General features: G+C 49.2%; 1 protein-coding gene across 1 annotated transcript in view; it reads right to left on the reverse strand.

The window, feature by feature from the left end:
* MAP3K14 (mitogen-activated protein kinase kinase kinase 14) overlaps nucleotides 1–12,426 on the reverse strand; it is a 43,174-nt gene extending 30,748 nt beyond the window's left edge. The window contains exon 1 of the mRNA XM_082706456.1: nucleotides 12,299–12,426. The gene's annotated coding sequence lies outside the window, so the exon portion shown is untranslated. The remainder of the gene's footprint in view (nucleotides 1–12,298) is intronic.
* Nucleotides 12,427–20,306: the final 7,880 nt, after the last annotated feature.

Consider the following 20,306-nt stretch of genomic DNA (forward strand, 5'->3'; position numbering starts at 1 on the left):
TCAGGTGGTCATTTCATGGTTGTGAGATCGAGCCCCGACTCGGCCTCCATGCTGGGCGTTGGAGTCTGCTAAGGATTCTCTCTTTCCTTCTCCTTCTGCCCCACCCCTCCATTCCCTCTCTAGAAACAAAATTTAAAAACCCTAAAATACAACAAAAAACCCACAGTGGATTATGGACACTGTCCTACTTCAATTGTATGGAGATCTCTTTCATTTTTTTCTCATGGCTCCGTAAGATTCCATGGTAGAGGGGCGCCTAGGTGGCTCAGTCAGTTAAGCATCTGCCTTTGGCTCAGGTCATGACCTCAGGATCCTGGGATCAAGCCCTATGTGGGCTTTGTGCTCTATGTGGAGTCTGCCTGTCCTTCTCCTGTCCGTCGGCCTGTCCTTCTCTACCCATCCCCCGACTTGCTCTTTCTCTCTCTCTCAAATAAATAAATAAATCTTAAAAAAAAAAAAAGAAAAGTCTTCCATGGTATAAATGTCCAATCATTTCTTTTTTTTTTTTTAAAGATTTTATTTATTTATTTGACAGACAGAGATCAGAAGTAGACAGAGAGGCAGGCAGAGAGAGAGGAAGGGAAGCAGGCTCTCCACTGAGTAGAAAGCCCGATACGGGACCTGATCTCAGGACCCTGAGATCATGACCTGAGCCAAAGGCAGAGGCTTAACCCACTGAGCCACCCAGGTGCCCCTGTCCAATCATTTCTCCTCCTATTCTCCTATGGATGTTCTTGCAAATTATTCCCAATTTTTCAGTCTTACAAGTATTACTGCAAAAACAAAACAAAACAAAACCCAAAAACTCTTTATTCACTTTTTTGTGTACTTTTATAGGTAAATTCTAGGTGGTAAACACCTAGAACCGGAATTTCTGGGTGACCCTTCGCATAGTCACTCTTTTCTCATTTCTAGGAGTTAGGAAAGTGGGAAGCATTGATTAGTCCATGACAGGTGGTTCCCAAACATTATATGTCATTTGCTAGAAAGATGCGATCCTTGCCTTCCAGATGCCCATAATCTAGTAGGGGAGAGTGGCTGGCTGGATGAATAAAGGAATCACAAAATGATCTTGGGATCAGAAGGGCCTTTGGAAGTCATTTATTCCAACATATCACTTAATAATCCCAAGGATGGCCACCCAGCTACATAGCAGGATGGCCTTGGAGTCCAAAGGTCTGAGCTGGAGCTGTGGAGTCTCTCACACTCTGGGGAGTGATAGGTGAAGATCACTTACTCTGGAGACACAGCTGTCTCATTTGTAAAACAGGGATGCTCAAACGGAAACAACAGGATTTTACAGGACAGCTGAATGCAAGAAGCAATCTTTAAATGCCAAGTACTGTGCCTGGAACATAGTGGGTGCTCTGGTAAACATTAGCAAAACCTCCAACGAGAAGGAAGCTGATACAAGATGAGCAGTCCTTTCCGGGACTGGAAGTACCATTTGTTTGAAAGTCCTTGCTTCTGTAGAGCTGAAATCTGCCTTGCAAAGCCTCTAGCCAGCAGCCCTAGCATCAGGAGGAAGGTCTGGAATAGATGCCATCAGAGGAGGAAGGGAGAGTCCCCAAATCAGAAGGGTAGAAGCATTAAGCAAGGCAAGGTTAGCCTACGAGGGAGATGTTCTTTGAAGTGCATTCTGCGTGTGCCGTCTACCTTCTCCCTCTGTTGGCAGTGCCCAGCTCCTAAGGGACTGAGGAACGAGCTGCCGGTGCATGAGGAACCAGGACCCAGAATTCCTTGACAGCTCAAGTTGAAATTAGCTGTCCCGTGGACATCTTTGTCCTGTGGACAGCAAGAGTCTGCTACTATGTGTATACATGCTAATTACGTGCCAGTGTCAATAATAATAGAAATAACGGTAGCTATTACAGTTTGCTACATATTAGGTAATGCATGCACTGTCTCTTGAACCCTCTCAAGAATTCCGTGAGCAGGGCACTAATGTTGTTCCCTTTATACAGAGGAAGAAACTGAGGCTCAGGAGCTCAAGTAAATTAGTCTGACACTAAAAAAAAGTCTGATGCTACTCTGCAAGGAATTGGCAGAAGCCAGATTTGTGCCCAGGGGCTCTTTTGTCAAAGTACGGACTCTTAACATTAACATTCTGTTTTCACATGATCTAAAACTTTAAAAAATTGAGACCCAAACACAGAAGCTGCCACAAGTCAAAGGTTTGTTAGTGAGAAACCTAGGGACTGACCCAGGAGGGAGCATCTCCATTAGGGAGTATAAACGCAGCCAGCCTATCTTGTGCAGCAAAGCAACTTTAAAATGGCAATGGGAAGCAAAGACTTCAAGCTGGACACGGGGCAGCCCCATATTCCTTAGTCTCCCCATGCCCAGCGTGGGTATCAGGTCAGGCACACGCAGGTCTGTTGCAAGGACGAACTCTACAACAAAGTTCAAATGTGCCCTGCATTTTAGAAGGCCTGACTCCAGGCCTTCTGTGGTTTTTGTTGCTGTTTGTCTAATAGCAAAGCCTTGAGCATCAGCTAGTATCTTCTCAAATATGGTCGGTACTTTGTCTCCAGGGCCCTGATAAAGGGCATGGCATAAGCTCTAAAAGAAAAGTGTTACAAAAGCATTTTCAATTCAACTTTTAAATCCTTTGCAATTTAACTTTTGAATCCAACAGCATACAGAACATGCCACGGGGCATCACTGATCCACACAGGCGATTATGGAATTGGTAGGCAGGAGAATGGAGGGGGGTGGGGAGGAGTAGTAGTGAGGAAAAGAAAACAAAACAAAAAACCAAAACAGGGCACCTGGGTGGCTCAGTGGGTTAAGCCGCTGCCTTCGGCTCAGGTCATGATCTCAGAGTCCTGGGATCGAGTCCCGCATCGGGCTCTCTGCTCAGCGGAGAGCCTGCTTCCCTCTCTCTCTGCCTGCCTCTCCATCTACTTGTGATTTCTCTCTGTCAAATAAATAAATAAAATCTTTAAAAAAAAAAAAAAAACCAAAACAATCATATGCGTGTCTCATTTTATACAATAAGCAGCAGGGAATTTTTAATGTATGTTAAGTCAAAAAAAATTGCAAGTGTGTTCTGTGGGGTATTTTGTGTCATTACACATCTTGATTAAGCGGGGCTACAGTATATACCATTTGGTAATGATCAATTTCCAAAGATTACAGCGCCATGAACTGCCCCAGACACAAAAATCACACCAAACCCAATCAGCTTTCTTTTGATGAGTCAAAATGTACTTCTGGATCTTGTCAATCTTGAGGTCATCATTACAAGCATCATTTGGTTATGAAAAACAGTTCTTATTTAACCTTCTGAACTGGATTCTGAGCAAGGAGCAGTTCCCTGGGCTAAGGTGAATCTCACGGAAATACAACCACTGCCTTCCTCTCTCGCTTGGTAAGGAACTCTGTTTTCCCAGGTGGAACTGGCTTCAAGCAGGGTCTACCTGTACTCAGAGCAGACGGAGAAAGACAGGTTCAGCCTCCCTGTGAGGGAGGAGGCTTCAAGTTCATTGTAGTCACTGGTGACTGGTTTTGAAATTGAGGAACTAGTTTGAGGAACTTCAGAATAAACAAGAAACCCAAACAACTCGGTTTTCCACAGAAGACTTCCAACGCATAGGGGTAATTGGAAGGAAGCACACGGTCCAGCTCTGCTTTTTGGCAGTGGAACCCTGACCATGGCCTCATTTCAGACGCTGCCCTACACAACCTTTGACAGATTGGCCTGAGTGACAACTGGAGGACATGAGCAACAAAGGTGACTTTGACATGTCCCTTTATAATACAGGGTCACACTCTTGTCCTCCTTTAAGAAGGGAAGAAAGGCCTGGGGCCTGTGCTATAACAGGGAGAATTCAGAGGCTCTCAGAGTATTCCCTGGTCAAGGAGGGGAAACCATGAACAGCCTGTGGCTCCTTCAGCCTCTTTTGGGCCAGGATGGCCCAGCAGGAGGAATGTGGATGCCAGTCTTGTACTTTCCCTGGACCACAAATCCTTGGCCGGTGGATCCCACGCTCCAGGTGCTGTGCTCTGGCCAGCAGATGCCAGATGCCACGGTAACCAAGACAGACAAGGTCCTTGCCCTCACGAGGCTGTCACCATCATAACCCTGGAAAGGCTTTTTTGGAACGCTGAACTTAGTTACGAAGAAGCACAGTCATGGGTCAGGCTTTGAATCATTTGCCTGCGGACCTGTGTCAGAGCGGCGCCAAGCACATGGGATCGTGTCACCGCCTTCTCTACTGCAGCCGGGAAGGGTGGGCTAAGTCAGCCCTATCTTCAACAGCTGGCAACCTGTTGTCTGCTTCTGCTCTGAACTATGTGAGCACACATTTCTCCCGACAGCGGCTTCACCTCTGCAAATACATTGCCTTCCTCCCAGACTGCTGAAGTTTCCTGACTGTTCTCAAGCTCCTTTTCCAAGCTGACAGATCCCACCCAGGTCCCCGCAGAATGGGAGTTGGGGCTCCTGCCCTCCAAGGAACTATGTGTGTGACAGTGCTGGGTCAAGCTGGACCAGGAGGACCACCAGGCCGCGATGCCTTACTGGCTCCTCACCAGCCCCCAGAGTCGTGGTTCACGATTTAGCACCTTCAATGTCTATCCCCTCCCCCGCGCCCTGCTGCCACAGCAAGCTCCCTGAGAGAAGCATCTCCGTTATTCTTTCATATTCTAGCACCTGCCAGAGCCTGCCATATGTGACATTCCTGGCAAAGGCTCACTGAAAGGATGACTGATACACTCCTAAAGAACACACTAGGGTCCCAGCTCTAAGAGCCTGTCTGGTCTGGCATCTGACTGTCCCGTTCACCTGTCTGGTCTGGCATCTGGTCCAGACTGTCCCGTTCACCTGGCGAGCAGAAGCAGGCAGAGCCTGGTGACCAGGGGTGGCTGTACTCTGACTGCACCCCAGCAAGAAGGTGTCACTCAAGCTGGCAACCGAGCCGCCCTCATCCCCTTTCCTAAATGCTGACCTTGAGACCCAATTACTTCAATTCTTTGAGAAGAAGACCTTCCTGTGCCAGACAGCATCCATCTGGGCTCCAATGTGCACAAATATCCTCGACAGGAGGTGGTACGCAAATCTCCAGCTTTTACATTTATCTATTTATCTCTAGAAAGCTATTCCTGCCTCCCAAAGTACATCTGCCAACACTACAGTCCCAACAGTAGGCTGGGACTACTGGGCACAGGCTCAAGGAGCCTGGTTCATCCAACTAACTTCTTGGGCCAAAGTATTTCTAATCTTAACTTTTAAGAGCATCTTCATCTGAGTTTGGCTAAGGCCCCCTTTCCTCCTAAATCTCCCAGTCATCCTTAGTATTGACCAGGAGACCAGTATTGACTAATTCTGGCCCAGTGAAAGGAAATGTCAATGACAGCAGACAGTGGGTGGTGAGTCTCAGATACAACAGTTCTTTGCATGTATAGGGGCCATCATTCAGATGGGACATCATGCTTTGCCCACAGGGAAGAGCTTCTTCACTGAGAATTGCTGGCTGAATCCAGTTGGAATGAGCCCTGACTACTCTGGCTTTTCTGGTCACCTACATCCCATGGGCAACATGTCCTTTCTTCACAGTGGAAAGATGCAGAAGAGCTTCTTGGTGCCCAGTGGGTTTGCACCATCACGGTCAATCATAAATAGGATCTGAATGCCCACTCTGTGTAAGACATTGCTTGGGGAGGTAGGATGGTGCCCTAAAGGTGCAGGCAACCTTTGAGACTTCCGGGTAACCCTGCCCAGAATTGTTTTTTCTTATCAACCTTGACCTCCTTTTGGTTACACAAACTCATGGTATAAGAGAGTGTCAAGTGAATAGCTTTCTGTTGACTTTTTCTTAGGCTTAGAGCAGCTGCTCTGGTTCCACCCTTCCCAGATCTGGCAGAGCTTGCAGCAAGACTGACAGTGATGGGGTCAAGGGAGGGGAATAAAGGAGGAACTAGTTAAAAAATCCAATTCCTACTCCGAGAGTAGTTCCTTTGCTCAGTGGCAGCATAGCATGGTGAAGAGATCTGGACTTTAGTTCAGATTCTGCCATGAGCTAGCCATGTAACCTTGGGCAACCCACTCAGCTTCTTGGGCCATCATTTTCTCTTCTGTAAAGTAGTAGAGAATGTGAATGGTAATGGTCATTTCCAGGCTGTAATTCTAACAGCTTTTTCTTGACAGAGTGGTTAGGGCCTAAAGGTTGCTTAGCCATGCTTGCCTGGAAATGATGGCTGGCTAGTTTGGATTGACAGGCTGTGGCTCTGGGGCTGGGCGGGGTGGGGGGGGGGTCTAGTAATACTTTCTATTAGTAGTAGTTCTAGTTCTAGTAGTTCTAGTTCTAGTAGTTCTAGTAGTTCTTTCCCTGAGGCTTCAATAAAGTCAAGCCCACTTTGTGGGTAACCCTGGACATTGCCTATAGATGTCCCTGACCATTAGCTGTCAAGTTCAACACCAATTACATGGGTCCAGAACAGAGAGTTTTGAACAGATCTTTGTCTTGGTGGATGCCTGGTCATGGCCTTAGTGGGAAGAGGGTGGCCAGAAGCCATAGCAGCCAGAAACTAGGGGGGCAGGGATGGCTCAGGACTTTCCTCTGCTGCTTCTTTCTGAGTCCAAACACCAGCGCTGGATGCGTAGACAACTGAAATGGTGACAGGCTTGGAATGACAGTAAAATGACAGTTTCTCGAAGTCCAGGGTTTCATCTAGCCTTTTCAATCATTGGAGCGCTTCAGAGCCTTCCAACTCAAGTGGCAAAAAGCAAGGCAGCAGGTAGAAAAGGGCTCCCTAAAAGGCCTTTCACACCAAAGCATGGTTTGCACTCTCTGCTCTTTGCCAAGGGGTTTCCCAGCTCCCCGGAGCCAAAGCTCCCCTCCTGCTTCTTTGCTGACTGTCACTGGAATGGGGCCATTTCCCACCCTCAAGGTGGCTGGACTCAGGAGCGCAGTGACACCGCTGATCTGGGCTCTGTGCCTCGTCCACATGACCCCCTCCCCCAGCCAGGGGATCCATCTCTCTGTTGGCTGGCAAGCCTTGGGAGCCTCCCATTTGTTTCTTTATCCCTGCCTCCAAAGCCCTTCCGCTGAAATGAAAGTGATCTTTGGTAGAGGGCTTTTTTTTTTTTAAGTTTATTTATTATTTTGTCAGTAATTTCTAACCCTACCATGGGGCTCGAACTCACGCCCCCCAGCTCTAGAGTTGCATGCTCTTTCAACTGAGCCAGCCAAGCGCCCCGCGGCAGAGGGCTTCTGGACAAGGTCTGGTTAAGACTTCCTCTGCAGTTGTGCTGGGGAATAAGTCGCCTGTCACCTACACCCCTGCATGGGTGACTCACCTTCTAGAGAAAGTGCTCTGCTCACCTAAGCAAAGCTGCCTGGAAAATGACTAAGGTACCTATCAAATGCACTCCGTGAGGCCAAGCAGTTAGTGAGCCGGGCTCAGACGCTCAGCCTCTCACCTCCAGCCTGAAGTCAAGTGTGAGGCTGCCACTCCAGGCCTGCTGGTTTCATTTTCATCTGAACCGAGCTCCACATGAGGCTTGACATCCGGTGATCTATTTTTTCTAAAAACTAGGTTCACTTTAGAAATGACTCTCTGGCCATGAAGACAGCTTCCCCAAGAGAAAACAAAATGTTATTTAAAGGGAACGTCAGCCTGATGAGAGCCGGTATTTTTGTTTTGTATTAAGAAGAGGAAAAAGGAATTTAAAATGTAGTGCGAGACTTTTTTTTCCCTTTGGGAAAAAAAAAGTCACCAATTCTTTGGGTGATTTAAAGGAAGATCTGCAAGCCCCTGACTATAGATCTAGGACCCCCAGATCCAGGAGTAGTAATAAGCTGACAAAGCTGTATATGTAAGGGGGAAAGGGCGGTGAGCTGGGGGGTGCCACGCAGTGGCAAGAACCTCACCCCACAGAACCAAAATCTTCCTCTGAGTCCCTCAAAGAACAAGTCCTTGCTGACTTATATTCTATACAGTATTTTCCCATTTTTCATCTCCAGAGCTTTAGCTCTGGGATCTGCTTCCCCGTATGAGGGTGGGAGGTGGGCAGAAGGGAGTCCTAGGAAGGCTCGGCCCAGCTCCTGGCTCAGAGTCCTGGGAACACCTAGGGTGCCCTGGGTGTAGGTTCACCAGCTCTGATCGGGCAACAGCCCAGGCCTCTGTTGGCTCCTCTGGAGGGTGGTGAGAGCAGTGTTTAGTACACGACAGGGAGAACGTGACAGCGAAACCCTAGCCCCGAAGAAATGTCCTCCGGAGGTCCTCCTGAGAGAATGACTCTCCCCTGTCAGGTGGTCTGACCCTTACAGAGGAAAGGCAACCAGGACTACTGCTATTACCACCACGACCACCACCACCATTTGTAGGCGTCATGTCCTGGGGCTTATTAGGTGCCAGGCACTGAGCTCAGCACTTGACATCTATTCTCTCATTTTCTACTCAAAACAATCCCATGAAGTATTTCTGATCCCATTTACAGATGCGGCACCCAGTGCCCAGGAAGTGAAGTGATTTGCCTGAGTCACACAGGTAGATAGTGGCAGACCTGGACCTGACCCAGGTCTGTCTGACTTGACAGCCGAAACCCCCGCATCTGAAATTGGAGACACTGTGGACTTGCCCTATCAATTCCGACCGATCACCTGACCCCTCCGCGTTAATTTCTGCATCTGTCAAACAAAAAGAAGCAGACTTGTGTGTGGGGGGTGTTCTTCACCTTTCAGCCTTTTATTCATAAGTAATTTTTTTTTTTAAAGATTTTATTTGTTTATTTGACAGAGAGAAATCACAAGTAGATGGAGAGGCAGGCAGAGAGAGAGAGAGGGAAGCAGGCTCTCTGCTGAGCAGAGAGCCCGATGCGGGACTCGATCCCAGGACTCTGAGATCATGACCTGAGCCGAAGGCAGCGGCTTAACCCACTGAGCCACCCAGGCGCCCTATTCATAAGTAATTATGAGTAACCAATGGCCCTTAATAATCATCAGCAATACTTATGAATATTAATACTTGTTAGCATAAATAGATAAATAAGGCAGCCACCCTGTTTAGTTACATTCACAATTGACATGTTTTGGGGGAAACAAAACAAAACAAAACAAAACAATTTATCCTTTCATGAGTGGGTTAGTAGACAAAGCAATGAACTAGAGGTCCAGAAATGTGGGCTTAGATTCTGGGTATGATAGTGATGTCCTGAATAATCTCATCTACTTTATTCCTCCTAATGAGGATTCCCTCTCCTGATCTTTGGTCCTGCCTTCCTTTACACCAGTACCTCCTAAAAATGGTTACAGAGTACCATGACTCTTGATGCCATGTAATCTTAAGGGATTTCTATCAGGATGATAAGGGGTTAAAGGACGTAAACCAGCAAGCCAGGAAGAGGATCTTTTAAGACTAAGAAGGGCACACCAGCCACTGAGGAAAAATGACTTTTCTCTGTAGTGTCACTCAGGTAAATAAGACAAGCCCAGAACTAAAGGCTCCATACCCAACATACTGGATCATCTCACTCAGCTCAACTGAAATGCTCTACTAACCAAACTGCCCTAAGTTTAGCCTTCTATTTCTAATCTACTGTTTCAGCATTTCAGTCAGCATCACCAAGAGCATGCAAAGCCTTCACACGTGCATCACTTCAAAGGCTCACTTCAAATGCTCAGCCCCCACTCCTTTCCCTTCCTCCCATCGTGCACAGAGGCCAGAGGGCCTGGCTTATCCGTACGGTTTCCCAAATCCACCGACATGGAATGGTCTCCCTTCCCGCCAATTTTACACCGGTGCCATCAAAAGTGCCCATAAGGCTCAGATGTTTCCAGTTTAACTGAAATACTAAAATGGGGCAAACAGGAAGCATCAGACACAACTGCGGTAGTGACTTATTAATCACGAAAGCAGAATTTTAGTTGCATTTTAACCTTTTGCCAGGAAAAAAAAAAAAAAAAACAGCTTTGAGGTGATGGAAGCCATCGGTACAAATATGCTGCCTAGACGAGTATCAGGCTGACTTATATATTAATTTAGGACTGAGTTTGGCTCTATCATTTTCTTAACTATTGTCCCAGAAAGAGCATCTGTCAGGCCAACCAATATGAATCTGTCAGCTCTTCATCAAGGCAGGCAGACCTGCTAGAAAAGCTCATGTACTGTCCACTGAGACAGGAAAAAAAATAGGAAATTCAAAGTGATTTCACGGGCCAAAGTGATAGAGGGCTCTTAAGAGGGTGCCAACAACGAAGAAAACAGCCCTGGATGAGGCTTTGCCTTTCCCATCTCTACAGATCTCTCACCAGGCCTTGGCTGCAATGAACTGTTACCATAAACCAAAAAAAAAAAAAAAAAAAAAAAAAAAAAAATCACAACAGTTGCCTGGAGTTGGGCAACCAATCAGGGCAAGCCTGCTTCTCAACATTAAATGATATACAAACACTCCAAGCAGATCACAAAGGAGTCAGTGTTCAACAGGAGAACCAAAATGAGGAACCAAACCTCCATCTGTTGAGGCGAAACGGCCAACCAGACATTTTTGTTTAATAGATAAAGGCTCATTTGGCAGGGTCTCCGTCTGTGGTGCCGCTCCCACAAACCCTAACAGACAATACCAGGGGCCAAAAAAAACCCCCTTCAGAACTGCTCCTTATAATCTGGAAACAGGCAGAAGGTAACCTAAAGCTTATAATCTGGAAACAGACAGAAGGTGACCTAAAGCTTAGTAGCTGATTGCTGTCTGATTTTACAAAGGTGTTGGAACACACACCTGGGTACATATCTCTAAAATTAAAGTCTGAGACTCTAACTTTTATTTTGAGACCTTCTGAGAAGTTCACCACACCCTTCAAAATAAATGAGGATGTCTTCAAGGTGTCAGAGGTCTGGCATCACTGCACCCCAGGAACCGATTTTGACATCACTTAAAAAACACCAAGAGTAAATTCAAACACATCGCGGCATGACAAGCAGCTGTCCTCTCATGGTGAGGGCAAAAACACCACACCAAACGTCTCCCTTCTTCTTGCAACTAAGTCCCATCACGTGGTCCTGGTCCAGGGGAAGGAATCTGGGTAAGACTCCAGTGGCCCAGGCTCTTCACCCTGAGTCCCAGCTATGATGTATACCAAGCACCCCCCCCACCCTGCCTCAGGTACCTCACCTATAAAACAGGACAATACTGTCTATGCTTTCACCCAGACATCTCAAGGAAAAAGGAGGTTACAGGTAGGAAGATACAGAGTAAAAAAAAAAAAAAAAACACATCACTAACACATCACTAATGTTAAGATATTATCTCCCTCTAATCTTTCAGACAGACCATGTTTCTAGTCAAGGGGTTTTCAACATTTTTCCTGGAATGAACTTCAGACTGCTATTCTGTACTGGGCCCCACTTCTCAACATTTAATTTGACTTGCTTTTAGATTCCTTAATCAAGTCACTGGTGCTCACTGTCTCCAGTGGACAAAAATAATTCTGCCATTTACACCACAGATTTCTGCACATTTTCTCCATTCATTCTCTTCTCCCCACAGTACTTCCCCCATCCATTTAAGACCTGACGCAACATTTAAAACTCCAATTAGGAAGGAAGCGCTTTTTTCCAAGTTACCCAGTACCAGGGAGGCTTCTGAGCAGGTGGTACTCTGCACTGGACAAGGGGCCTCTTTCTGCCTGGTGCCCCACGGGCTTCCAAGATGGGAATATTATACCAGAGCCCACAGATGAAGTCCCGAGTGGAGCGGAGAGGATTACAGAGGGTCAGGGTAAGAAAGAGGATGCTGAGAGTGGCCAGCACCGGCCCTCTGGTGTCAAGGGCAGGCTCTGCTCCTTCTCCCCGCCTCGGGGTGTGACCAGAGAACTTCCCAAGGGAAGGCCGAGGGTTTCACTGCCAGGGCAGGTGGGAGAGCGCACGACAGGAGCGCTTGTGCATTGGCCACCTTCCGTCCCCGACGGAGGCGAGTTCCCACCCTGGAGGCACCAAGGGAGAGGAGCAGGAGGGGCGGGCTTCGCGACGGGGCAGGAGAGCGCGGGGCTAAAGGGGGTGCTGGGGAAGGGGAAGCAGGGCGCCCCTTGGCACACTCTGGGCGCGTGTGCGGCCTGCGGGGGTGCGAGGCGAGCAAGGCGTGCGACCTTGGCCCTGGCAGCGTGGTGTCAAGCGAGCGCTCGCGGCCTGCCGCCGAGGGCCCCCGCGCCAGCGGATCTGACCGGCCGCGCCGCCGACCCCCACCACTCCGGGCGGCGGGCCAGGCCGCGGCCTGGCCCCAAGCGGAGGGGCGACTCATCCCAGCCGCTCCCTCGACGCCCCGCTCCGGACCCCGGGGTCCCGCCCAGTCACCTACCGGCTGAGCGCCGATCTCCCCAACCAGCGAGTGTCTCGCGCTCCTCTCGCGCCTTCTCCCGCCGCCGGCCGCCGACCGCTGGGCTCCGGGACTACGGTCGCCCCGCCCCGGCCTCGAGCCCCGCCCCCTCACCGCCTTCCCGGCCGCCCTCGGGGCCACGCCTCCCCCGGCGGCTGCAGATTTGCCACTCTTCGCGCCTCCTTGCTCTGGCCGCACCTCGACCCTTGGCCCCGCCCACTCCTCCAGTCTGACCAATGAGTCGGCGCGTCCCGGCTGGTCCCGTCGTACGGCCCCTAGCAAAGATTGGCTAGGAAGGCCTCGTTTCCAGAAATGGGCATTATTTCCGGGCAGTGTTTATAGAGCAGAGATTGCTAGGCGGACGGACTGACAGAGGCGGAGGCGGCCGGGGTGTTGGTGGAACCACACATGCGCATTGGGCTTCTGGCAGTCTTTTTACGGGTTGCGTGCTTCTGGAGGTTACGGGAAGGAAGGGCGAGTGTGCGCATGCGTGGGCTCCCCAAGCTAGGGACTCAGGTTACCTTGGAGACGGCGAGGCGCTCTCTCCTGGGTCTGGTTCTGCTTCCACTCTCTACTTAGCCTGGGCTGCTGAGGAAGGTGTGGCGTTGCGGGGGGGTGGTGGTGGGTAGCGGAGAGAAGGTTAGAAACACTTTTATTGAGCACTTACTGTATGCCTGGCTCTGTAGAATTCCCGAGTACGAGTAAGACAGGTTCAAGTGCCTTTCCTTGAGAAGCTTGGGGAGCCCCAAGTCTGATGGGTCAGACTTGTATGTTGAAACCCAGGTCTGATGAGAGAGCTTGCGGATGGTTTGGTGCAACCTCTTTCTACAGCTGGAGGAGCAACGTGGTGGGAGCGCAGCACGAAGCATCTGCCAGCTGGGTTTACTTGTCACAGGGCCAGAGAGTAGACTGGGACTTAATCTATGCAAGAAAAGGGGCTTGGACTATGACTATGCTCCAGGGTGTCACCAGGGGTTCCTTCTGACGGGGGCGGGGGGGGGTGGGTAGTGTTAGGGAGCTGTGGGTAGTTTTTCTTTTCTAACTTTTGCGTCTCTGTACCACGGCGAGTTTCTGTTTTATTTGTAATAAACAATTACAAACTTTTAAGAAACAGTTTGTAGGGACCTGGGCACCCCATCCCCTTCAGTGGTCCATGGCAGGTAGGTCTGGTAACTGGCTCCAGGGGTAGGGGTAGGCAGGTCCCATTCCCAGGTGGTCTTGGGAAGTAAGGATCATCCCATTCCTGGAAGTTTTAGAGCAAAGACCTGTTTAGGAGTTCTCATTTTCAGACAGTCGGTGGTAGCTCAAAGCTTATTTTTGGAGATCTAAGTTGTTGGCGGGTAGGGAAGACCATTTATTTAGTCAGGGGTCGAAAACTTACAACCTAAGGGCCTCACCCACACACTCAGGCCACAGATATGTTTTGTTTGGCTGGCTGAACGCTGGTTTTTGTGTTTTTTCTGTGTGTGTGTGTGTGTGTGTGTGTGTGTGTGTGTGTTTAATTTGAATGCCTTAGAGCACAGCCTGCAGTTCCTCCCAGCCTCTGCCTGTGTTATCTTATACCCAACCACTTAGCTTATGTCATCCTTCTGGCCCCTGAAGCATTTGAGGTTGTGGTCCTCAAAATGCCCAGGCTTTGGAGCTGGATAGTGTCTGGTGCCTGACCGGCTCTATCTCTGACCTGGAGCGGGTGGGCAAGAAGGAAGCTGGGGGGGTCCCTAAAACTCCTTCCAGCCCCAGGGTTGTTGACATCAGTCACTCCGGGAGAGGTGGAGCTTGGGCAGATGGTGGTTTACAGGTCGGTATCAGTAAGCCTCGATCCTCAGCTCCCCTCTCCCACCACCTGTTCGCCTCTGGGCACAACACTTCTCAGGAAAGACGTGGGCACAAGCCAGAGTCTGCAGACGCTCCCTGGCTTGCCATCATTCATTTAAGACACCCCACGCCCACATACTTTACCCAGATTCCCCTGACACTTCTTTGGGTCCCGGTTCCCTGCATGCATCCAGTACTCCATCCAGATGATCTGACCTTATATTTTTAAATTTTTTTAAATTAACATGTAATGTATTATTAGCCCCAAGGGTACAGGTAGGTGATCTGACTTTAAATCTTTAAATACACTCATGTGTATTAGTGGGAGAGAGTTACTTGTTGGCCCAGAGCTGCAACTCCCAAGAAGGAATTTCGAATCCGGTTGCAGCAAAGGGACAAATCCCTACAGGTGAGGAAGGCATTTGGGACAAGGGGGTGCTTCGTGGTTTCGGCTACCTTTCTCAGGCCTTTCCAAGCCCCGATGTGTGTGGGGTGAGGTAATAACACAATTCCCACTCCCCGGTGAGCACTGCGGAATCTTTGAGCCTTGAGATGGCTGCACTCCTGGAAGGAGAGCTCCAGGGCAAAATTACTTGCTCCCGGTCTAGCTAGTTAAGTCACGATAACCTGGAAAGGCTTCTAGCCTTGAGTCACTTGCGCAGCCCTGGCTCTGCTTTAAATAAAAGAAATTGACATTTGCGGAGTGACTCACACCTGGAGAAGTGAGCCAGGTTCTCAGCATTTAAGGATTTCCACATCCTGCCCCAATCATTCAGGTTTAGAAAAGGGGTAACCTGTGCTCTTCCTCAAACGAACAGCAGCGTCTGTTTTTTGAGACCTTGCAAAAGTGTTAGCAGACCCTTCTGAGTGCTTCATGTGTGTGCGACCTCCCTGAATATTCACTCTAGTATGGGCCTCCTCAGCCTGGCACTGTGGATGTTTGGGGCTGGGTAATTGTTTGTTGTGGAGGGCTGTCATCCGCATTGTAGGATGTTAAAGAACACCTCTGCTCACTAATCTCCAGTAACACCACCCTCTACACCCAGTTGAGACAACAAAAGATGTCTCCAGACATTGCCAAGTGTCACCAAGGAAGCAAAATTGCCCCCTTCCCAGTTGAGAAAACTTACAGTCAAACCCCACAGAGTATGTACTATTATCACCCCCATTTCATAGATGAGCAAACTGTGGCTCAGAAAGTTGTGACTTTCATAAGGTCACTTTGCCATAACAGATGAGCTGGGAGGCACCTGGGTGCCTCAGTTGGTTAAGGATCCGACTCTTGGTTTTTGGCTCAGTTTGTGATCTCGGGGTTAGGAGATGGAGCCCTGTTTTGGGGCTCTGTGCTCAGCAGGGAGTCTGCTTGAGATTTTTTTCCCCTCTGCTCCTCTCCCATCCTCCCTGTGCATGTGTATGCTCTCTCTCTCCCTAAAATAAATAAATACATCTTTAAAAAAAAAAGAGAGAGAGAAAGAGATAGCTGGGATTCAAACCTGTGCAGCCCCAGAGCCCTGCCCCTCTGTGTGCAGGACTCTGCAAGGAGACTTTGGGTTTCAAGTAGCCATTTGCCCACGAGTTCTGTAGAAGACTGCCTTTCGTGCCTCAAAGAGACAATGCTTGGAATTCCTTTGATCATTTCTCCTCTTCTGTTTGCTTTGGAAAAAAAGGAAATTATATTATGGGTTTTATTGCCTTAGTCAGCATGGTTCATGGTGTCCAGCCATGTCTGGTGAGAAAGTGGCTAATGAATCATCTGAGTATCTGTGGGTCTCAGGCCCCAAATTCCTGTGAGATCCTGGAGCTATACTTGAGAAGAACTCAGATGTGAGGCTAAGATCAGAGATGATGGGGGGCCGGGGTGGATGTTCGCGGAGAAGGGGCAGTTGTATCTTCCTGATCGGAGCGTGCCCAGGGCCACAAGCGTGGTGCCATCACAGCCCTCCCTTGCTTGGACATACCATGGTGGACACCCAGTCTAGAGGTGTCTGGGGGGCTAGGGAAACAGGAGAGGGAATGGATGCAGGCAGTGGTGTGCTAGAGCTCTGTTCCTACTCTGCCTCCAGTGACCTCATGTTGGTAGCTGAACACTGGATGAGAAGAGAGTATTTACATTGTGGGGATTGGCAAACGGTTTAAGCAGTGTTACCCACCCCCAAGCCGGTTATTAAATACTTATCCGCACACCATTGCATGCAAGTCCTGGACCCTGGCTGCCTCCACCCAATTCTGCCACACATAGGAGCTGGAAAGGGGCATGGCGAACCATGGAATTATTGGGGAAGAGGAGGAGCCATGGTGATGTGGGTAAGAAGAGGTGCCCATCTCCGCAAAGGATGGAAGGAAGGTTGGGGGGCTCTCTGTGGGGCACTGGGCAAAAATGACCTTACCAAGAGTAGGTCCCAGACATCCTTTCTGATACCCCTCCCAACTTGGGAGCCCTTTTAGGGAGCCCTGGGTTAAGGCTTGACACAAATTCTTCTTACTTCCTAACTGGTTACCCCTCTTAACCCCCGTTCCTGCCTCCAGTCTCGCCTCCAGTCTCCCCCCAACCCTTCTGGTGGCTTTAATCCTCCTAAGACACCACTGTGGTCATGGGTTCCGCCCCACTGTGTCCCAGCTTCTCCTGCCCTTGACCTCCCTGCCTTTAGCTTCTTCCTCTCAAACTCCTAATGCGATCAAGTCTCCCCAGCCAAAAGCCAGACAAATTATAACCGAAAAACCTTTCTGTCCTGGCTTTCCCCTACACTGTTGGCCCAGTCTTCTCTCCCCTCCCAACTCCCAAACTTCTTGGCACGCTGGGTGTCTGCTTCCGCTCCCACTTGCATATACCCCTTGCTGTCTGGTTTCTGGCCCACCATCCCTTATCTCCATGGACCCCCACGCGTTGCCCCCTGTCAGATGACCTCGTCCCAGGTCCCATCTGCAGACACCACAGATGTGGTGCTCTGTGTACCTGCTGTTTCAGGTCCTGGGGAGTGCAAAACCTCCAGACCTGTCCCTGCCCTTCAGGAGCTTCCCAGTCTAGTGGGTGGACTAACCTTGACCAAGTGACTCCAAATGAGGACTTGAGTCATTCTAGGTGATGAAGGCAACTAGAGGGAGGACAGAATGTAGTGTACCTGGCAGGGCCCAACTAAGAGGCAGAAGTCACTCTGAGCTTTTAAACATGCGAGGAATTAATGCAAGGAGTTGGTTACAAAAGGGATGGAATTGCTGAGAAGCCCGGAGGAGATGACAAGGTAATCAGGAACCCACTGCTATTCCTGGGCTGGAGGTTCTTGAGGGGGAAGCAGCATAATCAGTGGCTGGGGACCAGGGTCTCTTGGAAGAAGCTGGAACCAGCAAGGAGACACAGCTCCTTCCGTAGACATTACTCAAAACCAAGAGGGACGAAGAATCTCCTTTCCTTCCACATTATACCCAATGGCCTTCTACCAGGGCCTCTAATTAACCTGGGAAGTTGCAGGGATCAGTCATCAGTGCAGAGAAGAGAAGGTGAGCACCAGATAGGAGGGCACATAGCCCAGGACCAGAACAGGTATGGGATGGGAGAGGATAATCGGTGTGTGTGTGGGGGGGGGGCGACCGACAGAGAGGAGAGGGTCAGAGAAGGCTTCCTTGAGGAACCAAGCTAGGACCTGAAATGTGGAGAGGAGAAACTATTTCCAGACATCACTGGAATTTTTTTTAAAAGACAACATTTTTAAAAAAAGATTTTATTTATTTATCTGAGAGAGAGAGAGAGAGAGGATGCATGCATATGAATGGGGGTGGAAGGGTGGTGTTCAGGGCAGAAGGAGAAGGAAAAGCAGACTCTGCTGAGCAGGGAGCCCGATGTGGGACTCGATCCCAGAACCCTGAAACCATGACATGAGCTGAAGGCAAACACTTAACCCACTAAGTCCCCAAGGTACCCCAAAAAGACTTAACTTTTTTTTTTTGAAAGATTTGATTTATTTATTTGACATAGAGCAAGAAAGTGGCAGAGAGAGAGGGAGAAGCGGCCTCCCGAGACCGGGACCCCGAGACCTGAGCCAAAGGCAGACACTTAACCCATGGAGCCACCCGGGTGCCCCCAAGACTTAACATTTTTAAGAGCTGTTTTAGATTCACAGCAAGATTAAGCAGAAGGTGCTGAGATGTCCCCCATGTACAGTCTCCCACAGTATCAACAACCCCCACCCGAGGGGAATTTTTTAAACAACCAATGAACCAACATTGACCTGTAATCACCCAAAGTAAGTAGTTTACATTAGAGTTCACTCCAGCAGCTGTATAATCTATGGATTTGAAAAATGTGCATTGACAAGTATCTATCACTATGGTATCATACTGAGTATTTTCACTGCCCTAAAAATCCTCTGTGTTCTGTCTATTCATTCCTTCCTTCTGCCTCAGCCCCTGGCAACCACTGATCTTTGTACCGTCTCCATAGCAATAAATAAATAAATCGTGATCTATCCAGACAATGAAATATTATTCAGCACTAAAAAGAAATGAGCTATGAAGCCATGAAAAGACATGCAGGGAACTTAAATGCTTCTTACTAAGTGAGAAAAGCCAATCTGAAAAGGTGACAGACTTTGTGATTTCAAGTGCATATTGTTCTGGAAAAGGCAAGATGATGGCAACCGTGAAGAGATAACGGGCATTTGGGGCCAATTCTCTTGCTGGGCTTTGGAGATGCTGTACGTGCTCCTTTTCCTTCCCCCACTCCTCCCTCCCCAATTTTTTTTTTTTTTTTTTTAAGACGGGGAGAGACAGAGGGTGGGGAGGGGCAGAGGGAGAAGGAGAGAGAGAACCCCAAGCAGGCTCCACGGAGCGGGGGGAGCGGGGGGCTCCATCTCATGACCCTGAGATCATCACCTGAGCTGAAATCAAGAGTTGGACACTCAACTGACCGAGCCACCCAGGCATCCCTCTTTCTCCCACGTTTCTTCTTCTTCTTTTTTTTTTTTTTTAAAAAGATTTTATTTATTTATTTGAGAGAGAGTGAGAAAGAGAGAGAAAGCACGAATGGGGAGGGGGAGAAGGAGAAGGAGAAGCAGGCTCCCTGCTGAGCGAGCACAGAGCCAGATGTGGGGCTCAGGGCTCCATTCCCGGCCTCCAGGATCATGACCTGAGCTGAAGGCAGACGCTTAACCGACTGAGCCACCCAGGCACCCCTCCTCCTCCTACTCTTAAAGACTGAGGCACTCCCAGGTTTTAGTCCCAAGCACCCCAGTTCTCTAAACTTTCTCCCTGGGAGTTCTCTTCCACTCCTGACTTCATTTAATCATTCAACAAACATTAATTGAGCACCTGTTATGTGCCAGGCCCTTGATTAAGCCCTGGTGACAGAGAGAGTTGAATAAGTCATGAAGCCTACACTAGAGGAGAGAGAAGGTTGCCATACAATGTAGAGGGTAGAAGGAAGCCCTGGTAAGACAAGAACACATAGAAGAGATCAAAGAAGGCTTCCTGGAGGAGGTGATGCTTGAACCTATTGCTGCCAAGTATAGAAGCAGTAAGCCAGGTGATGGAGGTGGAAAGAGCATTCTGGCAAAGGGATAAGGCATGGAGACAAGGAACATGTCAAGACACAATGAGGGGTTGGGTGTGGGGTACAAGTACGAGGAGAGCAAGCTTCTCAGGCTGGTCCTTCTGGCTGCGATCTCGATTGCAGAGGGCCTTGTAGGCCAGATTTTGTAGTCTGGGCCAGAGGAGAGACAAAGAACATTTCCAGGACAAAACTGTAGAGACATTTCTGTCTGCAGTGTGAAAGGTTTGGGGATGGGGTGGGGGATAGGCTCTAGATTCAAGGCCAGTTGGAGGGCCTTGTGGTCGACCAGGTGAGAGATGGGGGGGAGGGGGGGACTAGGGCAATGCAAGGGGATGGAGAACCAGGAGAGATTAGCAAAATAGAGAGAGACTCAGAACCGAGAAAATAAATCAGATGATTGGGCGTGCCTGGAGGCTGGGAGGGCCAAGTCTGGGATGCCACTGTTGCTCAGGAGCCATAGGAGAGAGGTTCTGGGAAGAAGAGGTGTGCCAGCTTTGGACATAATATATCTGACTTCCCAATTAACACCTTCATCTCTGACCTTGATCTTGAGCTCCCAACTGGAATTTCCAGGGGCCTGTGAAGTATTTCAACTTCTAGCCACCTGGCAACTCCAGCTCCATCCAGACGTGC

Source organism: Mustela nivalis, assembly GCF_964662115.1.
Source record: "Mustela nivalis genome assembly, chromosome: 17".
NCBI classification, from domain to species: Eukaryota; Metazoa; Chordata; class Mammalia; order Carnivora; family Mustelidae; genus Mustela; species Mustela nivalis.